The sequence below is a fragment of the Phyllostomus hastatus genome, unplaced genomic scaffold, assembly GCF_019186645.2.
Source record: "Phyllostomus hastatus isolate PE091 unplaced genomic scaffold, TTU_PhHast_1.1 phas_contig_196, whole genome shotgun sequence".
Lineage (NCBI taxonomy): Eukaryota > Metazoa > Chordata > Mammalia > Chiroptera > Phyllostomidae > Phyllostomus > Phyllostomus hastatus.
Genome location: NW_025333709.1, coordinates 24,180,498 through 24,190,840, shown reverse-complemented (window position 1 = coordinate 24,190,840; position 10,343 = coordinate 24,180,498). Strand labels below are relative to the sequence as shown.

At 42.7% G+C, this 10,343-nt stretch overlaps 1 protein-coding gene across 2 annotated transcripts in view; it reads left to right on the top strand.

Moving 5' to 3' along the window:
* The first annotated feature begins 9,435 nt into the window (after nucleotides 1-9,435).
* The window catches only part of PDS5A (PDS5 cohesin associated factor A), a 118,041-nt gene continuing 117,133 nt past the window's right edge, over nucleotides 9,436-10,343 (top strand). The window contains exon 1 of one of the 2 annotated variants that reach the window (XM_045834152.1): nucleotides 9,436-9,575. The gene's annotated coding sequence lies outside the window, so the exon portion shown is untranslated. Of the gene's footprint in view, nucleotides 9,576-9,651; nucleotides 9,692-10,343 lie in introns of those variants that run through there. The other variant, XM_045834153.1, reaches the window with a different exon arrangement.

The following is a 10,343-nucleotide window of genomic DNA, read 5'->3' as shown; positions in this document are numbered from 1 at the left end:
GTTCTTCTTTCTCCACATCCTCACTAGCACTTGTTTATTGATTTATTGGTAATAACCATTCTCACTGCTGTGAGATGATATCACATTGTGGTTTTAATTTGCATTTCTCTGATGACTAGTGACATCAAGCATCTCTTCATATGTCTAATGGCCATCTGTATGTTCTCTTCATAGAAGTGTCATTCAGGTCGTTTGCCCGTTTTTTAATTGAGTTGTTTGGTTTTTTGGTGTTGAGTTTTATAAGCTCCTTATAAATATTTTATGTTAACCCCTTATCAGCTATATTGGCAAATATGTTTTCCAATTCTGTGGGTTGTCTTTTTATTTTGTTGATGTTGTCCTTCCCTGTGCAAAATTTTTTAGTTTGATGTAATCCCATTGTTTATTTTTTTTCTTTTGTTTCCTTTGCCTGGGGAGATATATTAGATAAAATATTGCTATGAGCAATGTCTAAGATTTTGCTGCTTATGTTTTCTTCTATGATTTTTATGGTTTCAGGTCTAACATTTAAGCCTTTAATACATTTTGAATTACTCTTGGGTGTGGTATAAGAAGGTGGTCTAGTTTCATATTTCTGCATATATCTGTCCAATTTTCCAACACCATTTATTGAATAAACTATCCTTAGCCCATTGTATATGCTTATTTACTTTGTCAAATATTAATTCACTATAAAGGTGTGGGTTTATTTCTGGACTCTCTAGTCTGTTCCATTGACCTATGTGTCTGTTTTTATGCCAATACCATGCTGTTTGATTAATATGGTCTTATAGTATAGTTTCATCTTAGGTAGTGTGATTCTTTCAACTTTGCTCTTCTTTCTCAGGATTGCTATTGCTATGCAGGGCCTTTTGTGGTTCCATATAAATTTTTGAAATATTTGCTCTAGTTCTGTGAAATATATCATTATAATCTTGATAGAAATTGCATTGAATCTAGATTGCTTCAGGTAGTATGGACATTTTAATGATAATTCTTCCTATCCATGAACACAGTATATGCTTCCACTTATTTGTATCCTATCCAGTTTCTTTCTTCAGTGTCTTATAATTTTATGAGTACAGATCTTTTACATCCTTGGTTAGGTTTATTCCCAGGTATTTTACTCTTTTTAAAGCAATTGTGAATGGGATTTTTCTTTAACTTTCCTTTCTGTTAGCTCATTATTGGTATATAAAAATGCAACTGATTTCTGGATATTAATGTTGTAGTTTGCTACTTGGCTGAATTCATTTATCAGTCCTAGTAGTTTCTTGATGGAATCTTTTGGGTTCTCTATGTACAGTATTATGTCACCTGCAAATAGTGACACTTTTATTTCCTCCTTTCCAATTTGGATGCCTTTTACTTTTCTTCTTGTCCTATTGCTGTGGCTAGGACTTCCAGTACTACATTGAATAAGAGAGGTGAAAGCAAACAGCCCTGTCTTGTTCCTGATGTTAAAGGGAATGCCTTTAGTTTTTGCCCATTGAGTATGATGCTGTCAGTGGGTTTGTCAGTAATGGCCTTCATTACATTTAGGTATGTTTCCTCTATTCCCACTTTGCTGGGAGTTTTTATCATAAATGGGTGCTGAATTTTATCAAATGCTTTTTCTTTTGCATTTATTGATATGACTGTGTGGTTTTTAACCTTTGTTTTTTTTATGTGGTGAATCACATTTATTGATTTGCAAATGTTGTACCAATCTTGCATTCCTAGAACAAATCCCAGTTGATGATGGTGTATGATCTTTTTGATGCACATTTATTTGTTGGATTTTAGCATCTATGTCAATCAGGAATATTGGCTTGTAATTTTTTTTTCTGTAGTGTCTTTATCTGATTTTGGAACTAGAATAATGCTGGCCTTGTAAAATGAGCTTGGGAGCTTTCCCTCCTCTTGAATTTTTTGAAATAGTTTGAGAAGGAGAGGTATTATTCTTCTCAGAATGTTTGGTATAGTTCACCCGTGAAGCCATCTGGTCCAGGGCTATTTGTTGGGAGCTTTTTGATTACTGCTTCAATTTCACTAGGTGTAATCTGTCTATTCAGATTCTCTAATTCTTCTTCATTTAGTTTTGAAAGATTGTAAGTTTCTAGTAATTTATCCATTTCATCCAGGTTGTCCAGTTTGTTGGCACTTAGTCATTCATAATATTTTCTTACAATCCTTTGTAGTTCTTTGGTGTCAGTTGCTATTTCTCCTCTTTCATCTCCGATTTGATTTGTGTTCTCTCTCTTCTTTTTTTTATGAGTCTGGTTTGTCAATTTTGTTTATCTCTTCAAAGAACCAGCTCTTGGATTCATTGATTTTTTTCTATGTTTTTTTTAAGACGGTATTTCATTTATTTCTTCTCTGATCTTTATTATTCCTTTCCTTCTACTCATTTTGGGCTTTGTTTGTTGTTCTTTTTCAAGTTCCTGTAAGCGTAAAGTTAGATTGTTATTTGAGCTTTTTCTTGTTGTTTTCTTTTTTAGACAGGCCTGTAATGCTATGAACTTACCTCTTACAATTGCTTTCCCTGTGCCCCACAGGGAAAGGCCTGTGCCCCACAGATTTTGGATTGTTGTGTTCTTATTTTTATTTGTTTCAGGGTGTCTTTTGATTTCTTCTTTGATCTTATTGTTGACCCATTCATTGTTTAATAACATGTTATTTAGCTTCCATGTCTTTGTGTGGTTTTCAGTGTTCTTCTTGTGGTTGATTTCTAGTTTCATAGCATTGTAGTCAGAGAAGATGCTTGATATGATTTCAACCTTCTTAAATTTATTAACACTTGTTTTGTGTCCTAACATGTGGTCTAACCTAGAAAACATTCTGTGTTCACTTGAAAAGTCTGTGTATTCTGTTATTTTGGAACAAAATGCTTTGACAATATCAATTAAATCTATTTGATCTAGTGTGTTGCTTAAGGTGACTGTCTCCTTGTTAATTTTCTGTCTGAAAGATCTATCCACAAATGGAATTTTGTGCATTGGCCTTTTGGAGGCTCTCTCCATCTCTAGCCATCTCTCCCTGGAGGACAGAAACCCCACTGCTTTTCATAGCTCTATGTTATTTGGGTTCCTTTTCCAGTTCTGGTGCTGTAGCCTGGGGAGCCCACACTTCTGGTGGTTGGCTGGGCCCCCGCACTTCTCAGGGGGAACCCCCTAACCACTGAAATATCCCTCTGGATCTTCAGCTGCCACCTGTGGGAGGTCAGCCAACCCTCTTGCATCTCCTCCACACTCCTTACCAGTCTCATCATGATGATGTTGCTTCTACTGTCTGTTGTTATAAGGCTTCTCTTCAGCTAGTCTCTGCCATCTCCTCTGCCATCTTGGGTCTCTGCAAGTTACATTTCAAACTGAAAACCAAGTAAGTAATTTCAGATAAATAGAATAAACATATTTTTTAAAACTGCTTTAAATATCTTAAATATTTTTGCAATTTGATCTGTTTGGTTATATTTTTACTTTAGCTCACTTTCACTATAACTGGCTTTAGTCTCCTATTACCCCAGTTCATCCTTTTAACCTATCACCATGCTCAATAGCTATAGCATTCACTATGAGAAAAATTTATCTTCTACCTTCATCTTCTGTCAATCGCTCCTAGTAACTCTATACCCTAGAACTGCACTGTCCAGTGCAGTAGCCAGTAGCCACATATGGCTATTTAGAATTTAAATTTTAAATTAAAATAAATTAAATTAAAACTTTAGTTCCCTGTTTATAGTAGCCACATTTCAAGTGTTGTAGAGTTACATGTGGCTAGTGACTACTCTACTGGACAATGCAAGTATGAAACATTTCCATTATTTTGGAAATTTCTATTAGGCAGAATTGTCCTAGAATTTGGATCTAGAATTTCTATATAGGAAGAATCTATGGTTAGCAGTATGGTTGAAATAGGGATTTAGGGATTTATTCTGAAACTGAATTAGATATCGTTCTATACATAAATTGTATGCTTAGATATCTGTAGGTGGGAGGAGGGCTGATTATAATTGTGTGGCAGTAGAGTAAGGCTACAAATCTACTCCTTTATTCAATCTTTGCTCTAACCACACCAAACTCCACCCTCCCCACAAAACTGCACTTAATTACCTAAGTTCACCTTAAGGCCTTTGCTCACCTGTGGTTATCTCCATTAGCTATTGCCCTACCTACAACAACTACTCACCACAATAACACACCACTCAAGGTCCAGCCTCAAATGTCCCTTCCTTTGGGAAGCTACCATAGCACTTCTTTTCTAAGCTCACAGACAATGTAGTTCAAATCCCTATTATAGAATATATCACAGCTTTGCCTAGAATTATGGTTCATTGTATGGCTGATTCCTCCAATAGATCCTGATCCTACAAGGACAGGGACTTCATCTTTGTTTTTTTAAATATTCCCCAGTGCCTAGTACAATACCTTACCCATTGCTGGAGCTCAGTAACTGTTCATTAAATTAACTTTTAAATATCTTGGATATCTAAAAGATATCATGACCCTAAATCTGCTTCAAGCATAGACCTCCTCTTCTCAGTGGTTACATCATCCTATTGCTTGGGTCTAAAACTTTGGCATCATCCTTAATTTCTTGAGTCCTCTCTTTCTCATGCCATTTTTGATCACTTTCACTGTTATTACCTGGTCCTTATTACCATCTCTCCTTAGAATTTTTGGGGTTGTCTTATACTTGGGTACCTATTTCCATACATTATTTTCAACCCAGTGGCTAGACTGATTCTTTATATATATATATAAAGAACCCCCAAAAGGGTATATATATATTGAACCCCCAAAAGGTTGGGGGTTCAATTCCAATTCTGGGCACATACCTAGGTTGCAGGTTCAATTGATGGTCAAGGCACGTAGGGGAGGCATCCAGTTGATGTTTCTCTCTCACATCAATGTTCTCTCTCTCTCTCTCTACCCCTTTTCCTCTCTCTCTAAAATCAATAAACAAACCAAAAAAGAACAGGAACAAAACTTTTGTAGGGCTTAGTATGTGCCAGTTACTATTCAAGGCACATTGCAAATGTTAACTTATTTATTCCTCATAATGAATTTCTGAAATAAAAACTGGTGTCCCTGTTTAAAGATGAAGAAAAGGAGGCTAGAAAAACGATGTAATTTGGACTTCCAGCTAAGGTGGAAGTGTAATGGATACACTTTGCCTCCTCACACAACCAAAAGAAGGACAACAAATTCAAAAACAAAAATAACCAGAACTGCCAGAAAATTTAACGTATGGAAGTCTGACAACCAAGGAGTTAAAGAAGAAATATTAATTCAGACTGGTAGGAGGGGTGGAGACCAGCAGCCGGGGCAGACAAGACACGTGCCAACACGATGGCTGGTGACTAGGGTGGGCAAGGCCATAGCTGGCAGACTGGGCAGTCTCACATTTGTGAGACTGGAAAAACTGGGAGGACCAACTAGGCAGCAAGACAGACCATGCAACCCAGGGTTCCAATGTGGGGAAATAACACCTCAAAAACTCTATTAAAACCTGTCGAGGTAGCAGCGGAGGGAGAAACTCCCAGCCTCAAAGGAGGGTTTGTTGGAGAGACCCACCAGGGTCCTAGAACGTACACAAATCCACTCATCTGGGAATCAGCACCAAAAGTGCCCACTTTGCTAGTGGGTAGTGGGGAAAGTTATTGAAGCCGGAGGAAAGCTGAGCAATTGATAATGTTCCCTCTCGGACCCCTACCCCACATATAGCACCACAACACAGGGACGTGGTTCGGTCCACCCTGGCGAATACCTAAGGCTCTGCCCTTTACAACTTAACAGGTGCACCAAGACAAAGGAATATGGCCCCAAATGAGAGAACAGATCAGTGCTCCAAAGACAGAACTAAGCAATGAAGACATAGCCAAACTATCAGATGCAGAGTTCAAAACACTGGTAATCAGGATACTCACAGAAATGGTTGAGCATGACCGAAAAATAGAGAAGTGAAGGCCATGCAAAGTGAAATAAAGGAAAATGTACAGGAAACCAACAGTGAAGGGAAGGAAAATGGGACTCAGATCAATGATTTGGACCAAAAGGAAGAAATAAGCATTCAACCAGAACAGAATGAAGAAACAAGAATTCAAAGAAATGAGGAGAGGCTTAGGAACCTCCGTGACAACTTTAAATGTTGCAACATCTGAATCATAGGGTTGCTAGAAGGAGAAGAGGAAGAGCAAGAAATTGAAAACTTATTTGAACAAATAATGAAGGAGAACTTCCCCAACCTGGTGAAAAAAATAGACTTCTAGGAAGTCCAGGAAGCTCAGAGAGTCCCAAAGAAGTTGGACCCAAGGAAGCATACACCAAGGCACATCATAATTACACTAGCCAAGATTATCAACAAGGAGAGAATCTTAAAAGCAGCAAGAGAAAAAGAGAGAGTTACCTACAAAGGAGTTCCCATAAGACTTTCAGCTGATTTCTCAAAAGAAACCTTACAGGCAAGAAGGAGCTGGAAAGAAGTACTCAAAGTCATGAAAGGCAGGAGCCTACATCCAAGATTACCTCATGCAGTAAAGCTATTATTTAGAATGAAAGGGCAGATAAAGTGGTCACAGATAAGGTCAAGTTAAAGGAGTTCATCATCACCAAGCCCTTACTATATGAAATGTTAAAGGGACTTATCTAAGAAATTGGAGAAGATAAAAACAATGAATAGTAAAATGACAACAAACTCATAACTATCAACAACTTAAAACATTGTATGCGGGAAATGTATTTATATGTTTTACGTTGACTGGTAGTAGGGCGCGCAATAAAAACTAACAATGTGTTAACCTAAAAAAAAAAAAACTAAGGAAACAACTAGAACAGGAACAGAATCACTGAAATGGAGATCACATGGAGGGTTATGGGTGGGTAGCGGGAGGGGGAAGAGCGGGTAAAAGTTACAGGGAATAAGAAGCAGAAATTGTAGATACAAAATAGACCAGGGGAGGTTAAGAATAGTACAGGAAATGGAGCAGCCATTATATGAAGAACTTATATGTACCACCCATGGACATGAACTAAGGTTGGGGAATGCAGGTGGAATAGGGTGCAGGACAGAGGAGAACAAAGGGGAGAAAAAAATGGGACAACCGTAATAGCATAATCAATAAAATATACTTAAAAAATAAAAAATAAAAAGAAATGATGTAACTCGGGCAAGGTTGCCTAGTTCATAGAACTTAAATCACATCATGTCATTTCTCTGAAGCACTCCAACAATTCCCCATTTCAGGCAGAGCACAAGAGAAAGGTCAAAGGCCTGAAAGGTTATGTGTCATCTGCATCCCCCATCTTCTCTGTTTGCTTCCATAGCAATTTATTACATTTATCTCTCCCCCAACAAATTAAGCTCCACCAAGGCAGGCAGGAATTTTTGTCTACATCCCTACTACCAATTTTTTCTCAGTGCCCAAAACAATGCTTTGCATATGAGGCCCTCTTAAAATATTTGTTGCACAAATGATTCTATCTCATTTACTGTTAAGTGGAAACAAATGTTTAAGAAAGGAAGTAAAAACAGAAATTTCAGAATTCCTAAATTTTAGAATAATATATATTTATTTTTGTGTTGTGATCCTGGGAGTTTACTATCTTTTGAGTTCATAAATTCAAACAATATTAACTAAGTTGTATAAAATTAAAATTTGTGGGTATATACGAAACTCCTTTTAATAATAGGTAAATGAAAATCATCACCCTTTATTAGCACCACACTCTAACCAGCTGAGCTAATCAGCCACCCAGCAAAAGTGTCACTCTTTAGTTATTTAAATAACATTTGAGAAACACAGTGTGAGAGACAGCCTAAAAACAGAGTAGGTTTGGGGCATTTTAATAGTTTGGATAAAGACAATCTTGAATGGATCCTGTCATTGAGTCTAAATATCCAAGAATGAAGCATAGGCCCTTAGGCAGAGTTCCAGCACTGTGGCACTGTTAGATTCCAAGATAACTGGGATCTGTCTTGTGTGACACCCAAAAAACCAATTCAGTGACAGCGAGTACCTTTAATATTTTTAAAATCAAGTAAATTATGTGAAAAAATGGGTATCAAGAATAATTTAAATGAATAATTGCATATCATTTAAAACTATGGCCTTTGTCAGTTTCAAGAGGCTGAAGGCTATTTCATATTACTTCCCCTTTTTTAAGTCCATTTTTTAAAAATTATGTGTTTCTGAGGTTCATTTGCCCAACTTTTTACATTAAATTGCTCAAACCCACTGCCCTGGGTTTTCCTCTGGATGAAAATGTTACTCTTTGGTATATTTATAATATACCAAATGTATTTGGTACATTTTTAAAAAATGAGTTCTTCCATCCCCTGGCCGGGGTGGCTCAGTTAGTTGGTTGGAGTGTCCTCCTGTAAACCAAAGGTGGCAGGTGGGATTCTCTGTCAGGGTACATGCCAGGGGTCTGTTCCAGTTAGGGGTGCCTGCGAGAGGCAACAGATTGACGTTTCTCTCCCTTTCTAAAATCAATAAGCATGTCCTCCACTGAGGATTAAAAAAAAAAAGTTCTTCCATATTTACAAGAACCGTCTAGCTAATTTTTAAACGTACTTATTTCTGGGTTCCACGGTTTGGGAGTGGAGCCCAGGAACTCACGTTTCGGACCCTTCTTTGCGAACCACTCAGCACTGTTATTTTTATATTTTACAGCTCTCAAAATATTAACTTTAGAAATCTAAAAAGGAAAGGGCTAACTCCGATGATTGTCAGAAGGTAGAAGAATGAGTAGCCCACGTTGTGCCATGTTACACAACTTTTCTTTAGTTTGCAGGTCTTCTGTCCCCTAGGGAGGAAAACAGTTCATTTTCATCGAGTAATTAACCATCTTTCAACAAGTTCTGCCCACGTCCGTCAGGATGACCCCCAAAAGTCACGAACTGATTTCTGCAACATAAGTTAAAGCTCTGTTCCTCCTGCCTGCCCTCCCAGCGCCGCAGGCACCGGGTTCGCTTCCCGCCACCCGGGCTCCTCCTCTGCTCGCCGTTTGGGTCCCGGCTTCCCCAGGGCGCTCCGCGCGGCTGGTCTTGGCGCCAACCGGGTGGCGGCGCTGTCCATCCCACGCGCGGCAGGCACGGGCCCGAGGGAGGCGGAGGCACGGCCGGCGGAGGAAGGGGTGGGAGCGAGGCGCGCGCCCTGCTCTCGCGTGCTCTCGCGCCGCTCGCGTGACGGGCCGGTGTGTGTGCGAGGCGTCGGCTCCAGGGGATACGGGTCGCCGGGTGCGCGCCGCTGAGAGGGGCGTCCGGGTCCGGGTCGGCGGACCCGGCCGGCGCGAGGGGCGGACGGGCGGGCCGCGGGGGTCCCTGGCGGACCCGGGCGCACACGGTCCCGGAGGAGCCTTCTCCGAGGCTGCTCTTCCTCGGCCAGACGGAGAGCGGCAGTGTCTCCCCTCCCAGCGCACACTCGCCCCGCGTCTCCCCCCGCGGCGGCCGCTCCTCTTCGGCTCCGCCAGCCCAAGCGCCGCTCCGGGGCGGGCGGCGGCGGCGGCGGGACCCACGAAGCTGCTTTGTGTGCAGCCCGGCGAGGGGCGGCGGCGCAACCACCTGACAGAGGCCCGGGCGTTCGATGCACCTTCCGCCCGCATGAGGAGGAGGAGGTAAAGACGGCGGCGGCTGGGCTCCCGCCCTCGGCTGGTGAAGGGAGGGGACGGAAGGGGCGATCGGGGGGTGGGGGCGCGGGACCGAGGCCCGGCGGGGCTGCCCGGAGGTGCTGGTAAGGCCTTGGCGGCGCGGGACGGCGCCTGGTGGCCGGGGGCGACACAGCCGCTGGGGTCCCTTAGCCGAAGTTGAAGGAACAAAATGTGAAGTGCAGAGCCGCGTCAGCCGCTTCCTTGCGTGGGGCTTGGGGTGGAGGGCGGCTTGTTTTCCGCTCCCGCGGGGGTGGGGAAGCGGGACAGGGGAGAGGCGGGAGCGTGGCGGGGACGCCGGAGGTCCCAAAGCCGGGCCTGGCAAGGGCGTTCGTTCCCGGGAGCCGCTGCTGCGTGTGGGTCTGGTCTGGCCCCTAGTTTTGCGGCCTAAGCCGAACCCTATAGGCCTCGCGTCTCCTTTCCCGAAGGGGACCAGCCGTACGGGGACTCGGCGCTCCTCTCCGATGGAGCCGGGGCCTTGGGGGCCACGCCGGACTCCCGAGGCCGCCAAACTTCGGACCTCGGTGCTTGGGGATGGATTTCATTGTGAAAGGCGGAATGGGAAACTCCTGGCGCTGCTCCGCGCTTCCCGCGGCCGCAGCGGCTGTGCCGGAGAGCCGCCCCGTGGGCCTGGGGCTGGCGGGGCCGCGTGGGTGGGGGCGGCGGGGCGGCCGCCAGGGTCCGAGCCCGGGGAAGGAGCGGGTGGCCAGGCTGCCGCCCGGTCCCCGGCCTCCCGGG